Consider the following 16133-nt stretch of genomic DNA (forward strand, 5'->3'; position numbering starts at 1 on the left):
TCTGCATTGGGAGTGATGCCCTGATGTAGTTCACGCTTGTTTTCATGTCCAGATTTCTCCGCTTACACTATGCACGCTATTTATTTTCACTTCCTTTTAAGTAAGGAAATTGTTGGTCAGTTCTACTTTCCACTTCTCAGAATAAGAAACTGCTGCCCATGGATTTTTGCAGACTGCTCTGGAGAGGGTCCTTTGAAGGAGATATGAAACGATATTCTCTTTTGATATGTATGGTACAAAGAACTATCTAAGGCAGCTGCAGGGAACCAGAGTGTTTGATGCTGTCCTTTCAACTACGAAAAGCGGTCTTTTGAAATGAGGTTTGAACATGTGTAGTAGGCTGTTCAGCAAAGCTGAAGACAAGTGAGCTTAAAGTTAAGCAAGCACTTGAGATGTTCCACTGTAGTGATAGTGGCTTTCTGGGGTAGAAGTGGAGGTTGAGTTTTAATGTCGATCTGGGTAGTAGTCAAAGATCAGATTACACGTTAGCTTTAAAAAAAAAAAAAAAACTCTTTGGTGACTACAGTCACCAAACTTGTGCAGCCTGGGGGCAGGCACGTTTAGCTTCCCCTCCTTTACTTTTGCCTTTGTATGGGCCATACTACCAACAGATGAAGATGTGCTCCCTGAACCTGTTGCAGTTTGTCTAGGGATAAGTCCGTGCATTTTACTGAAGGTGCGGGGTCCCAAACAGCTCTCTGATCAGGGAGGAGCAAGTGCAGCCCAGGTGTCCCTGTGCTGAGCCAAGTGACCTAGATCTAGCTGCTCGTGCAGGAGCTGGCAGCTTGCTGTGTGTTCACAGTGGATGATGACAGCCTTGTGGTGCTGGCTGGGGACCGTCAATCAATACGCCTTTCACAGTAGAGCATCTTTCCATCTTCAGAGCTCTGCCCTTCTACTAATTAATCCACCAACTCATTTCACATGGGCTCTTGAGCGGTTGCTAATATGCGTTCGACAGCTTTATCAGTGGGGTGGGTGGAGAAGGACGTGAAGGCTCTCTTTCCCGCTGCTGTCCTGAGAAATGTGGAAACATGCGTGAAGTGTTGATGAAAGAAGGAATGATTGCCCCATCCTCTCAGCAAGAGCAAGTTCTTGGAGTTGCTCATCCCCCATCCCCTCCTCCCCTCCATGTGACTTCATATACTTTGATTAATGCCTGTCGTCTTTTTTTTAATGATGGATTAGGAACTTACCCAACTGGAAGAGTTTCTTCCACTGCAGTGACCTATTAAAAGCTTAATTACTAGATGGCTCCACCCTTATTAAGAGTCTAAAACTTGAAAGCCCTGTTTCTTAGTTCTTTTTTTTTCCCCCCTTCTTGCTGTTCCCCAGGGCAACAGTATTAAGTAAGGAAAACTATTGTATCACACTTTCCCCCATTTGGGAGTGGATGGGCCAGGCTGACCCACCTTGCCCTGCTGGGAAGGCTTGGTGGTGACTGGCAGGGGATCTGGTGTTCTGGTTACGGCGCCCTTCACCAGAGCTCCTTCGAGCTGCTTCTGGGCTGAGTCATGTCAGATTAGGCCATGGGAGTGAAGGTTGCGGGCTTGGTAAAAGGACTGGGTTATTTCTCTAAAAAGCAAGAGCTGCTTTGATGGGAGGATTAGAGACCTGTGAAGATGCTTCAGATTTCTCTTCGTGTGTTTAGCTCCCAATCTGCATGCTTTGGAGGCAGTAATCTGGAATAATGTGTAGATCCCCAGGTTAGTTTTTCTGGAGGTGGGGGAAAGGAGAGAATTGCAGAGTATCTAAATGCTACATCTCTGAAAACAGCCATAAAAATCTTATTTTCTCTAAAAACCTGTTTTTTCAAGATCTTCAGACTCCTTCTATGGGCAGGCTTATTGTCAGTGGGCACCCTTTGCCAACTTGGCAACAATTGTATAGGATAGTCTGGGAGGTCAAGGAGGGTAATATAGGACTGCTGCTCTGCTCAGTTTTGTGTTGGGCTCCTAATTAAAGGGGGGAGGTGTAGGGGGTGGTGAGGAGAGGAAAAAAAAAAAGCTAAAGTTGCAGAGAGAAACACTAGTTGCTGCTGGGGGAAAGGGTGATTTCATATGTATGAGCAGTTTGCTTTGAAAATATTACAAATTTTCTCTCTGAAGTCTTTCATGACCTTAAGTAGGAATTCCAGTAAAACATGCTGCCTAATCAGGTTAGCTCTTCATTTGTATGCAATGTTGAGCTAATTAATGATGACAAATTGAGATTGGATTGCAGAGGACTTTATAAGCATCCTTGATTATTTTTTTTTAATTAATGACCTGAGAACACAAGTAAGAATATAAGCAGGTTAATCAGTCTTTTCAGAAGGAAAGTCTTTAACAATTGAAAATCTTCTGAAGTGTTTAAAAACAAAAGCCTTAATAGTCTGAATTGAGCGAAGTTTCTCACATGCATACTCAGGGTACAATAAAACCTTTTTGAAAGCCATGCTGCAAAGGAACAAGCAGTTATCGTTTTGAAAGGGTGAGTTAGAGGGTAAGTCATTGAGGTTGAGCCAGAAGCCATATGAATTGGGTGAAGTAAGAACTTATCCAGAACCGTGTGTCATTTATTGTGGGATACTCCCACTGAGAGAATTCCCATATTCCCATGCCTTCCATTTTTGCAGCAGAAAACAAGGCATTTCAAACGTGTGCCACCTCAAACATTTTTTTTTTGTGGAAGTAAGTTGTGTGCTGATCTTCCCCACCCACTCGGAGTGCAAATAAATAAATAAACATCTGCAGTGGCTTTTCCCCCCCTAAAAAAAGATTTGGCAATCACCTGTCACTAGCAGAACCTGTTACATGGGGAAGAACACGATTGCAGTAGGAAAGTAAAAATTAAAATTGTATGTCAAGTTAAGTAAAAGTTAACGTTGCTGCCAAACACGAGCTATCAAAAAAATGAATCGGACCCACCCATCCCCATAAGCAAGATACCACTTTATAAGTCATGAGACTCCTTTTAAAGACAAACAGGTTCTTCTTATTCTCCCTCAGGTTTTTGAGCCTTTAGGGTGCATCTGCTAAATCTTTTAAACCTTTTTTTTTTTGGTAGTCACGAGGGTTAAGAAAAAAGAAGGCAGAAATATCTTTAAGTTTTTAAATGAAAACTGAAATGTATTTGCAAATTTTTGATTCTGCTGAAGACACCCACCCTGCAAGACTTGCGTAATTCAGGTGTTGGCAATACCTGAGTTTAGTGCTTTATTCTATGCCCTGCAGTAAGCTGGAGCTGAGCTGGGTTGGTCCTTGCAGGGCTTTGTTATGAAACATGGAGCTCTGCAAAGCTGCAACCCATGTTCCACTCAGGCTCCCTGGTTCTCCTGTTCTCAATAAACTCAGCTGTACTTACAGTTATAGGAAAATGTTCAGGTGTCAGACTTTCTTTACTAGCGAAGCTGGATAACAGCCTGTGTAACATGCATGAAAGCAAGTAAATGGATTGCGCTGGCTGGGGTTAGTGGATTTGGGAAAGCCGCGTTTTAAGGAAGGTGAAAGGAATGCGCTTAAATTTGTCCACGCGGGCAAAAACAGGCTTCTGTGGTTGAGAGTACAGATTCCTTGGCTGGATTATTTCAGTCTTTTTTATTTCAGATTGATTAATTCCGTTTTCATTTTAAATATATTGTGTCTTGAATCACCTGATAAAATTGGGAAATTTTTTCCCAATCTCTATAAAATTAATTAGAGGACCGTGCACAAGCACAGTGAAGCAGTGAGAGGGCAATTACATGCGCACATCTCCTTGACTCAACAGTCCTTAATTATGTGTTCAGTGTTCTCTTAAATAATCTGTTCAAATAGTGCATTGTTTCACTAACACTGGTAATGTCCATTATTGCGCCAGCTGCTGATAATCTGTCTGCATCATACATGAAAACTTTTTTTAAAGGCTGGTGACACTCTCAGGAACATACCTTTGGGCTGTGCTAGGTGCTCATGTGAAAACTTAACTTAGTTATTCCTTGGTGGTGTGTTGGTCTGTACAATTTGAGCTTTCCAATTTTATCTTTCAATATTATTTTTAAAGCTGCCAGGAGAATGGGAGGTAAGGTGGTCTTGTTACAGGATTTTTAACTTCCCTGTCCTCAGAGGCTCCTAATCAGATGTAGGCTTTAGCTTTTTGCACAGGGCAGCTCAGAGGAGACACTCATTTGTCAGAGGGTCTGCAGATCTTGCTGAGCACTGAAATCCATCGTCGACTGATCACTCTGCTAATCCTTTCATGGCTCTAGATATTGGTTTTCTCTTCAGCCCAGCTGGTTGCCCAGTAAAATTAATTTTGCTGGTGATAACTGCCCTCATTACAGGAGGAGTGAGGAAGGGAAACAATGCCTGTAATCCAAAGGGAGAGAAGCAATCTGGAAGGAGAAGGCAGTGGAGGAGGAGCTGGGGTTTGCAGCCTTCAGATGCGCATGCTGGAGGCTGGGGAAGGTGATGCAATGGTGTGAGCTAAGGGTTTGGCTCTTCACTGATCTCAGGGAAGCAGCAGAGCTTCCATATTTGGGCATTTGTCTCGGGTGAGAAGTGGTAAGAATTGGCTTCCTCAAGCTCTCTGCAGCCATACCTGCCTGAAGAGGCTGTTTACAGATTGCTCTGCCTCTTGGCAGGGAGGGTGTTGATTGCCACCATTGCTCTCGTGCATGGAGATGTGGTGATCACGCTTTCCTGCTTGAAGAGCTTGTGAAGCGTGTTTCCCTCTGTGTGACATTACAGGGCATAACGCTAAGGCTGTTGAGGCATATGCAACTTGTCCTAGGTCATCTACCTGGAAAGAGAGGAGTCGGGCTTGTTGTCTTTGAAGGAGGTGCCTTTCTCACGGCAGGGAGGCGTTTTCAAGCTAGTAAAGCTGGGAAGAACCAGTTCACCTGTGAGAACCAGCCAGGAGGGGCCTGCTGGCTTCTGTTTGGGTTTTTATGCTTGAGTAAAAGAAGATCTGAGTGCATTAGGTTCCCATTAGAATGTCATTGTGCTTTTTCCCCCTAATCTCTTTGTCATGTATATTTTGTTTTTACTAGCAGTTTTCTTCTGTTACTCCTTACAGGCAGCTGTACAGATCTGTGTAATATCTTGTGACACAAACTGTCTTGGTTTTTTTTCTCCTTTGACTTTTCGTATCCCTTACTTTTTTCTAAGTCCCACCAAAGCAGTATAGCTTCCCTCTGTGAACTGCTGTTGTTGTAGTGAGGAGTTTTGCTGTATGCTCTCTATTACCAGCGTGCTCAGTGATGAGAGCACACTGTAAGGGGCAGTCCATACCCTGTGCAGCTAGTGATGCCTAGGAAGGGTGAGATGGGAAGTTATTTACTGATGATATGAACTGGTATCTGCCAGCACTGGGAACAGAAAATTGGAATCTGCTGTCTTGCAATGGTGTGTGCTGTGCTCTTCAAACAGCACAGTGGTGCTGGGCACCCAGCATGCCCAACCCACTGGGAGAAGGTGGGCTGCAGGTGGTGTGAATGTCCTTCTCTTTCAACCAGGATTTAGACTCCTGGTTGCTATGATTGTGGCTGGTTCCCTCCTAATATAACTGGAGACCGGTTAGAGCTCACTACAGGCTTCCCAGGATCTGCAAGTGAAAAACATTGGGACATTAGGGTCAGACATAGAAAGATAAAGTGGTCATGGAGAAGGGGCTGTGTCCTCCACAGGGGCAGCAGATCCTATTTTGCACAAGCAATTTCTAATCATCACACTTTTCTTTTTTTTTTTTCTTCCCCCTTCAGAAAAATTTGTCTAAAGGTTTTAGTTATTTTTGGAGAAAAAATTCAGAGGGAGAGAATTAAGTGGAAGAAACTTTTTTGAGGTCTTAATGAGAATTTTTTTGTCTATGAGGAGAGGAAAAAGTGTTAATTAAACATAATTTTCATCAATGCAACTTGCACAAAAAAGCCCCACCTACTTTCATGAGAAAGGAATAAAGAGAATCATAATCCTGGATTAGCTATCTTTCACTACACATATATAAAAACAACACCGTGTGAAAAGGGGGAAAATATATATGTATACACACACACACACCAAACATACCAATGCGCCTCCAGCAGTATTACCAAAGGAATTAACTTTACAAGAAACAGCCACAGCCTGGAAAGAAGCCATTTTTCAAATAAAAGCTGAATGAGACTTGTGGCTTCTGAGAACTATGCGAAGGAAGGGTTAAAAAAACATTTACAGATAAGAATAGCTGATGTTGGGAGATGAGTGAACATCTTGAAGTAGGGGAGGGTCACTACTTAAATCACCTCTTCTTTTGTTTCTTCCTCCTCTTAGTTAAAAATTGGCTTCTACGAAGAACAACATGTAGGATTAATGTAGTACTTTAAATCTTCAAAGTGCTGCACAAACATTACTTCCCTAATCAGCAAACACCTTTGCTTGGTAGGCAAATTAGGAGGGTAGTCGCCATTTTAGAGAAGGGAAACCAAGGCACCAGAAGTGCCAAAATTTCTAAACTAGTAGTTTTATGGAGTGGGGTTTTTTCTTTTTTTTTTTTAATGCTTTTTTTTTTTTTTTGTGTGACTGCCTCTAGGCTGACTTGTAAAAGGTGCTGAGCTCTCCTGAATTTCACAAGTGCTAAGCATGCAGAGCTCAAATGAGACATTGGCAGGGTCACCTCCTTACTTTCCAGAGGTCACAGCAAGCTGGGCCAGAAGGCAGGCAGCCCGCTCTGGGGCAAAGAGGGGTTCCTAAAAAGTTGCCAGTTGCCCCCATACCTTTGAGCTTTATAACTGAAACTGCAGCAACTGAGCACTATTAGAAAATACCTCAGCCTTGCAAAAAAGCTTTGTGCAAAAATATTTGCGTGACTGTTTAAGTTACTTTTGGGTAAAGGTTTTCAGTTGGCTGGTCCAAGAAGTATTGCTCACCTTGCAGACAAAGACCGCCCTTGGGCATGATGATTCCTTTCCTTAGGTCAGCTGAAATATTGCATTGTCATCAATATTAGTTCCCTGCCAGCTTCATACAGAACAAGTAGCAGTTCGGTGGTGTGCTGAAGCAAGGATAATTTTGTGTGTGTTGCATTGATCATATTCTGTACAATGAGGGTTCAGCTTCAATGCTTGGCAGATCGTACGCTATGAAGAAATGTCTTCCTTAGTTTAAAGAAAAAAAGTGTCCTGGGTAGGGATAGCTCCTGTATAGAAAGAGCATGAACTTTATTATGCAATGGAAATCTTTTCATGAGGCTTTGCTATGTGCAGGCGTGTCAGGTTTGTTATGGTAAACATAATAGAATAGCTACCCAAATAAGAGCTTAGATACTCTTGCAAATAGACCTGAGTATTGATACAAACTTTATCGTTTCCAGTTGTTAAAGACAACACTTAAACATGGGAGAAAAACTTGGTGGAGCCAGTGGAGAGTGCTACTTCTCCCTTGGTTTTTCAGGTGTATTCTATGAGAGGGTTGGTAGTTCGTTTTTTTGGGGGGGTTTTTTGAAGAGGAGGAAAATATTACTTCCCTGATAAAAAGGAGTGTTTTATGATCTCCTGATACATGTTCTTCTGCTGAAATTAATCTAAATTTACCTTTACTGAAAGCTGAAAAATGTGCTAGAGGAAAGTCAGGAAAGGAGCACTGGAAGGCTGACCTGTCTTTCCTGAATGAATGAGATCGGACTTGGGTCTAAATTTTCTGGCTCTGCTGTTAGCTGTGATGTCCACACTGCCTCACAGCACTGAAAGAAGCAGGGAATGGAGCATCCCTGTGGGGCCATGACTTGGGGCTCTCCTCCCCTCCTGTTGTGTGCCCAAGGGTGCATCCTGCTTTTCTCCTGGGCAGAGAAGCTGTGATGCCCTTCTAGGGAGCAGCACGGACAAACAGCAGATCTGGCTCTGAGCCCAGCCTCACAGCTGCTCCTGCCCTGCGATTTAGATGTAATCTGGGAAAAGTTGTGCAAGTCATTCCCTCTGCCTCCATTTCCCCTCTTCCCCCTTTCCACACACCCACCCTCAAATCTGGAGTCAGTGTCACCATGGTCCTATGTTGTAAAGCACTTATACCCCTGATGTGAAATGCCTGGGGGGTGCTGCTTATTGTGGATCCCATATGATTAGCTTTAGCTTTCGGGCCTCTTATTTTGACTTATTTACAAGATGTTAAAGTCTTTTTACAAACTAACTTTTGAAGGAATCGAGGCATATCTCCAGGCTAAAGTTTGAAACTGACTGAGTGTTGGTTGGATTATTGCTTGCCCTGCTTGAGATCTTGAGCTTTACCACCATCAGACCCACTAGGCACAAAAAACTGCTGGTCCAGAGCCTGTTTGAGGGCTACAGCATGAAGAAGAGCCCCTTGTCGTTATGTTGCCAGAGCACAATGATGCTCAGCTGCAGTGCTGAGCCTTGGCAAACTCACCTTGCCACTTGTTGGGGCTTATTAGCTTAACCACATGAGCTGTGGCTGGGAGCTGACTTGTTTCTGACCTTGCAATGGGAGCAGAGTGAGCCCAGGTTTGCTATCATACCTCCACTTAGAGGTCCTTGGACCCCCTGCTTAAAATGTGGGACTGAAGGGGATTCCCATGGGGAAGGGATCAGAGCGGTGCCACTGGGTTTGGTGCCCAGACTGGGGGGTGTTCACGAGGCAGGCAGCACACCCCCTCTCTTTGCCTTTGAGTGTCAGCATTGCCATGGGTGGGAGAGAAAAAGTCTTCCTGTGAGATGTTTGTTGGGTGGCTGAGCACTGAATGGTACCTGTTCATTAATCAGCGAGGTGGAGGCTGGTTTTGTGATGAGTTCCTTGTCTTCTGTCTCTTCTGCTGCAAACTGCTCACATTACTTGGACTTAGTCATGTTTGGTTTTTTTTTCTGACCTGTCCTTGGTGGTTTGTGTAGGTGTATGACCAAAGGGGACTCTGACAAAAAGAGTCTGTGCCCCGAGAAGGCTCTCAGGAGACCTTATGCAGCCTTTTAGTGCTAAAGGGGGTCTACATGAAAGATGGGGAGGGACTCTTTATGGACGAGTGTAGTAGTAGGATAAGGGGTAATGGTTTTAGACTGAAAGAAGGGAGATTTAGGTCGGGTATTATAAGAAATTTTTTACTCTGAGGGTGGTGAGACACAGGAACAGATAACCCAGAGTAGTTGTGGGTGCCCCATCTGTGGAGGTATTCAAGGCAAGGTTGGATGGGGTTTTGAGCAACCTCATGTAGTGGAAGGTGTCCCTGCCCATGGCAGGGTGGCTGGAACTAGATAATCTTTAAGGTCCCTTCCAACATTAAACATTCTATGATTTCTATGATTTTTTGTTTCCTACCAAAATCTTTTACAGTACTGGTAGCCATAAATGAAGTGGTGAGGCCCCTAGGAGGAGCTTCAGAAGAGACATCATTAGTTCTATGTGGACTGACTGATTGCTTTGCAATACACTTTCTATAAGAAATTAATAAATTTGACCTTTATTTGGCATCCCCTTCATGTGCTGACTCCTAAGTCATTTTTTCCAATTTTCTTTGCCATGACTCTTAAAAGAACTACCGAAGTCGGAACCTGTCTTTCTGGGTTTGTTTTTTCAGCAGACTCATCTGTGCAAGACACAAATGGGGAGAACTGGGTAGCTCTGGTGCTGCTGGTGTTCGGAGGGAGTGCTGCAGCATGGTCTCCAGCTGACAGGAGGAGCAGCTCCATGGATGAGCCGGGTTCCAGGTTGAGTTTGTAGGGCCATGGGCTGGAAGAAAACCATTTCCATGCCGCACGTCTGTCTGAGGTCATGAGCACAAAAGTGCTCTGATGTTATTAGTCACCCTCTTGATCCCAATCTGCTTATTGGGGTTATTTTGTTTCAATACACTGATATTTTGATGTGTGTTTTGCAACTTATTTCAGGGAAGCTTCCTAAACACAGGACTCCTCGGGTCTTTCTCTTAAGTGGGGTGGCTTGGTAGCATTTTAAGGGTTGATAAAGCACGTGGCCAAGATTGACTCTGTGGGTTAGTGATTGGGAATGACTAACTCATAACCACTTCCCTCTCTGCCATGCAGGTCTGAGCTGTTGCCAACCACCCCCTTGCCTCTGAAAGTCGAACCCCTGGGGTGCACCTTCCCCTGGACCCCCTGGATCATGCTGTATCCGCAGTGTGACCCCAGCATAACCTGCTGGGGGTTAATCTGGGGAAGTCAGCACTCCTCTGCTCCCCGGAGCAGCAGGGCTGAGCGTGCAGGCAGGCGCTGCCTGCCAGGGAGTGGTGCAGGATGGTCAGGTATTCCTCCATGCTGGGGGCTCTCTGGCTTTGTGCAGTGTGCTGCCTTCAGCCTGCCTGGCATGGATCAGCAAGGGTGTATCAGTTCACTCAGCTCTTTTTTTTTTTTCTTTTTTTTTTCTTTTTCTTTTTTATTTATTTTTCCACTGGCCATACCAATCTGATTACACCTTCAAGGGATCATCTGCCCCTAAAGCTTAATTAAGGAACTCTTGTCTGACTCGTCACTGACTCACCTGCCACTGTATGAGCTCATGTCTGACTTGTCCTAGGAAGATAGTGAAATATGTCAGGCTTCTCTGAAATATAGCAGGTTTTTGTTTTATTGCACCCCTGACATTGCTGTTGGCTGCTGTAGAGGTGAACAGAAAGATGACTGCCCCAACTTGGTTACATTTATCTGAACTTAGTCGCTCGCCTCTTTGTGCCTTGAAAAACCAGATGGGGTTTTGCTTGCACAGCTGTAGGTATGTTAGAGTTAATAAAAAAAAAAATTAAAAATTAAATAACCTTTGAGTTTTGGCTCCAGGCAAAGTAGGTGAAATGATGTGTTTTGGAGATGAATGCTCTTGCAGGAGGCAAGATGTAGCTTGCAGGAGAACATCTGCAACCAATCCATTCTGTATGAGATGGGGCCAAGACTTGTTTGTATCTCAATACCTGTTCAAACATGTTGTAGCACAGCAAAAAGAGGTTTTGAATGCATTGAGGGAAGGGTGGGTAAGAAGGGAAAGAGACATCAAGCTGAATGTTTGCTTAATAGCTTTGATTTCTTCATTAAACTTTTAAGCACTTTAATAATTTGATTAGCTGCTTTCAGAACACTGTAGAATTATTTTTTTTTTCCTTTCTTAAAAGAAAAGAGGAAAAAACCCTACTCATCTTGGTGCTGCAAAATAAGCTTGCTTTCTGGCCTGGAGCAAATCTGGTAACTGTTCACTACCTTTGCGTACCCACCCTGAGGACTGTCAGTGGAAGGATGTTCTGTAATACATTGATCAAAGGCTGCGCAGAGATTCAGTTACCAGGCTGAGTGCCTGGACACCAGAACGCAGATTCCCAGTCAAACGCTGCTTGCCAGCTACTCCCATCCTCTTTGTTCTGCAAGAAATGAATGTAGAATGAACATCTAGCAACTGCAGTTTGCAGAGCTCGTTTGCCTGCTTTTAATTGTGCACTTGAAATGCCTCTTTCTCAAGGCCTGTGGCAGTGTAGAACAGTTATATGACTCAGGAGCAGCTAAAGTGGTGAGGTTGGTAATAGAGGTTCTCATATTGAGGTTCTTGTACCGTCATACTGATGGTTCTCCTCATCATCCGTGGTTTTGTTTTGTCTTTTTTTTTTTAAAGCTGACCCCCAAGATGCCCTTGCAGCTGTATTTCTGGTTTGCACATATAACTAATGTGAGTTTTGAAGGTGCAGACTGTGTGTGACTGGGATCTATTGTCAGTGGATCATAGCAACTGTTGCTGAGATCTTTTTCCTTGTCTTATGGGATGGGTTCTTTGCTAGGGAGCTGGGGGGAACTGATTTGGGCTGAATAAGGCGTGCAATGTGAACATAGTGCCTCTGAAATCCTTCCAGAGGAAAGGAGCGTGCATTCAAAGTGCCCTGTTCTATGTGGATGGGCTTGTAATACTATCTGAGTAGCGTTTTGCTGATGCTTAAAACCCATAGGCTACTTTTTAAAAAAAAAAATTTTTTATTCTCCCCCCTCTTGCTTTGCACAAAATCCTGCTGTGACTTTGCCAAAATGCTTGCTTAAATAAGGTAGCCCTGCTCATGTGAAAGTGTTCTTCAAAGCCCCAATGCACAAGTGAATTAAGGAACTGCAAGATGCCGAAATGCCTGTCCTCTGCCTTTGACGTAGACAGGGCTCTTCAATTGTGTGTTTCCTCATCAGAGTGAGGTTACTCTTGCTCCTGTGTTTCCATGCATTAGTCGAGTCCGAAGTAACTCTCAGTGCTGTTGTTCACCTGTGTTCCCTGGCTGGTTACCAGGAAGGCCTCCTACAGCTTGTCCATGCTCAACAGCTGGACACCAGCAGTAGGGATAGCCCCAGGCTCCACGCGACTCTGCGTAGACTTGCCAGGCTGCACCTAGAAAGAGAACTGCTGTGTCTGTGTGGTGCTGCAAACACAGGTCAGGCTCATTAGCTCTGGCATGAGGCAACTTCAGCGTGACAGTCTGGGGGCTGTGCAGAGATGGTTTGGCCATGACTGAACTCCTTTCTCCTGCTTGTCACACGTGGGGTGAGCACGTGGCAAGCCAGCAGCCCCTGCAGCCCCACTATGGGCATGTCTCGAGCAGGCCTTGAGCAAGAGCACTGGTTCCTTTTGCCTTGCCCTGCATGGAGCATCCTGCCCTAGAGAGGCAGTCGGTGCTGTATTCAGGTGCACGTTGTACTTCACTCCTTGTTCTTCCTTGAGTTTTTTGTGCTGGAGTGTGTGAAAAGCTTGATGTATAATTTAAGTTGCCTGAATGGGTCTCCCTCCTGATGCGCTGGTAACTCATGCAATCTTCCTCTTCTGCCTTCAGAGCTGCGTTGCTGTGACAGTCTTGAGCAATAGCAAGAGCTCATCTCTGGAGAAATTTTGCTTTGGAGAGAGCTTCCAAAATGGTTGGCTATCCTGGGATTTCTTCGCTTGCTTCAGAGCTCCCATCCCAAAAATCACTGAGGGATGTGGCCAAAGTCCCACAGTGGGAATGACACTCTTCTACTCAAGCACTGGCTTAACTTTCTGGTTTTAACTCTCTCCTGTGCAAACGTTGCCTTGACCCCAGATTCCTCCAGCCAGCCCCGTATCACACATCAAAACCTCTGTGTGATAATTATGCCTCCCAGCCCACTACTGTGATGTGAAAATGGGTCCCTCTTGTTTTTGCAAGGATTTTTCAAGGAGCTTGCTTTTCGGAGAGGCAGCCCATGGAGAAGCATACAGCAGCCTGTGTGGGAATAGGGTGTGGGGGGGGTTGTGTTGTTTTGTTTTTTCCCCTTAGCTACATGAGCAGCTAAAACCTGTAACCTACAGGAGTTGGAAGCTCCATGCAGAAAATTAGCTTAGGTTGGTGGAAGAGTTGAGATCACATTTTTCTTGGCTAATTAAAGGATTAAAGGTGCAGAGATTTGGAGTGAACTGTCAGTGTGCTACAGAAGAGAGCCTTTGATGGTTGAATCCGACTTGAGATTAAACAAATTGCATTTAAATAAGAAATATGTGGCAACAGTTACAGTCTAGCTGGGTCTCTATCATTTGCTGTCCTCCAGGGTCAGGTAGCTGGTGTGCTGTGACTAGGGCTTCTCCTTCCTCACCAGCCAGCTTCTTCCTGGGTGTCTCCCTCTGGATTGTTTCAGTCTGTTACCCCCATGCTTTGCAAAACTGGGATTATTTCTTTTTACCCGGTGCTTTGTGCAGAGGAGCCTTAAACACTACCTTACATGACAACGATGCTGTTGCCCATCATAGCAGTAGCACGGTCACATCCTTGTGGTGTGTTTTGCCATATCTTTGATCCTATTTAAGAAAGCTTTTGCGTTCTGGTGCTTTGCCATCTGCAACTGGAGAGCTAAATACTTGTTTCCCAACTGTTGCTCAGTTGTGAAGCTGGTGGATGGAAAGAGTCTTTTGGGTTATGCCAATAATTTAATGATGTCTTCCTCTTGGTAGTGGTGGTTGATAAACTTCTGTAGGGGTAGTTAGCTTCTGCAGGTTCAAACCCCTTGCTTTCTTTGGTGTTGGCTGGTTGTCTTCAATAGACTACACTTGCAAATGGCTTGCCAATGTTGATCCCAACTGGTCTTCTGCTTTCTCATTTGGATAGCATTGAATTCAGAGCTGCTAAGGGGCTATTTTTAAGTCTTAGCCTTGATAGCACTTGCAGTGGTGCGAGCTCATGAGAAGCACAGCAGCTATCTCGGGACAAAGCTTGCTTTTTGCAAGGGCAGGAATTAATCCACATAGCATAATTCAGGGCAACAGCACGTTCTGTCCATGGAGGATTTATACCTTTCTCTGATGCATCATGTATGAGCCATAAGGAAAATAGGAGTGTCGGACAGGGTGAGCCAATAACTTCTTGTGATGTTGTAACTGTCTTGTTTTGCTTCATTTTGGTTATTTTATATTGTTTTTAGGGAGGAAGGTGCTTGCCTTTAGTTACCGTCAACCCATATAAGACTGTGAGGGGCGGCTGTTAGCTTTTTTTTCTTTTTTTTTTTTTTTTTTTTTTTTTGTTGGGAAGATGGAGGAGATCACAAAATTGAAACTAGTGAAAAATCTGCTGGGGTTCCATAATCACTCAAAAACATGGTATTACTTACTAATCGGGTGTGGTTTGTTGGGAAATCTGGCTTTAAAATTATGTTTCCCAGGGAACTATTCCTGTTCTCATTGTTATCCTGTAACAATGACTGCTTTTTGTTTGGGAAAGCAGTCTTGCTTTGAATGCGATAGGTCTTCTCATAAAGCATCCATGGTTTGGGGTCCTTGGAACTTGCAGTTTGTAAATGGAGCAGTGCAGATGCAGTGAGGTCTGCAGGGACAAAGAGCTGTTTGGTGTTTTTCTTGGAAAGCCATCTTCAGATTGTGGTCGTGAGGATTTGCATCTAAATCCACATTCATTCCTGTTATGTTTCCAGTTAGGTCATGCAAATGACATGATTATCTTTCAGTTACCAAGTGAAGTAAATCAATTGCTAGGTATTGAGAGACTTACTGTAATCTGTTTCCAATAACTTATAGATCTGTAACTATGTCATGGAGCATTTGGGCAATTAATCCTGATGAGTTTACCTAGCAGGCTTGTAGATTTGCCTGTACTGCGCATCCAGGTCTATGCAAACTTGTTTTATGCACTTGTACATTCTTGTTGAAATTATAAAGCAACCTAAGAATTGGTTAAAACCGGTGTGGAATATGCTGTGTTCAAGCCTTCCATTTCTCACGTAACATTTTACCACGCATCTTCCTTTTGCTTGTGTGTCAACCTGGATGTGGTTTTCCATTCTTCTCTTGGGGAGTAGAAGACGCAAAATGGAAAGTTTTAATTTCTAGAAGAGGGATAGAAAGGGCCACTGCTAACATTCCCCATACTCACTGCAAACCTTCCTCCCTTTCTAAATGTTGCTCTGCAGAATGGCCGTTTTCCCTTAGCTGCTGCAGTTGTGTAGCTTCAGGGCTGCTGGTGAGCATGAGAAAAACTGGAGGAATACCTCAAGTCTGGGATGGGCTTATGGGCTTGTTGCTCTTCCTAGCAGAGAAGATGCCACAGCATTGACCTCACTAGCTGCCTGGGGCTGAGGTGCTATGCTCTGAAGCTGGGGAGCTCTCGATGGCCTGATGGTTGCAGCAGAGACACTGCTACTTTCCTCAGCACGGTTCTTGACAATCTGTTTCCCACGGTACGTAGGAAAATCAAGGTCTCGGTTCAGCAAGGCACCTGAGCGAGTGCATAACCTCTAGCACGTGAATATTCCCTGTGAAATCTATTGGGTTCTGTTAGAGTCAGCAAGGCTGCTCCCATCCTTAAAGGTAGGCATCTGCTTAAACACCTTGCTGAATCATGTCTTGACTTTGAAAGTAGGCTTAGGAGAAACCACATGAGTTGACTCAAGGACTGTGCTTAGCTAGGTCATTGAGGATGGAAGGAGAGGGCTGAGACAGAGGAAGATCTGGGTAAAATACAGATCCCAGAAGACTGCAAATGCTGGTAATAGCTAGTGACTGTGTTCTTGTCTGACTTTCTCACTATTCATCCTCAAAGCTTAATTGTATGAATAAAAGGTTTAAAGGTTTGACTTAGTCACCATTCATCCTAAGTATGTTGGAGCTGCTGTCATGCTTCATTGATCTAGCTTAGATCTGAGTTACTACATCTTTATGTGTTCAGTAGAACTATGACTTGCTCAGTTAGGTGTGATTTTTGTCTTTACT

The 16133-nt window shown here is 44.2% G+C and overlaps 1 protein-coding gene across 3 annotated transcripts in view; it reads left to right on the forward strand.

Moving 5' to 3' along the window:
* Positions 1–16133, forward strand: part of TP63 (tumor protein p63) — a 68976-nt gene that overhangs the window by 20456 nt on the left and 32387 nt on the right. The gene's annotated exons all lie outside the window — the stretch shown is intronic.

Source organism: Calidris pugnax, unplaced genomic scaffold, assembly GCF_001431845.1.
Source record: "Calidris pugnax isolate Ruff unplaced genomic scaffold, ASM143184v1 scaffold111, whole genome shotgun sequence".
In the NCBI taxonomy this organism is placed as follows: Eukaryota; Metazoa; Chordata; class Aves; order Charadriiformes; family Scolopacidae; genus Calidris; species Calidris pugnax.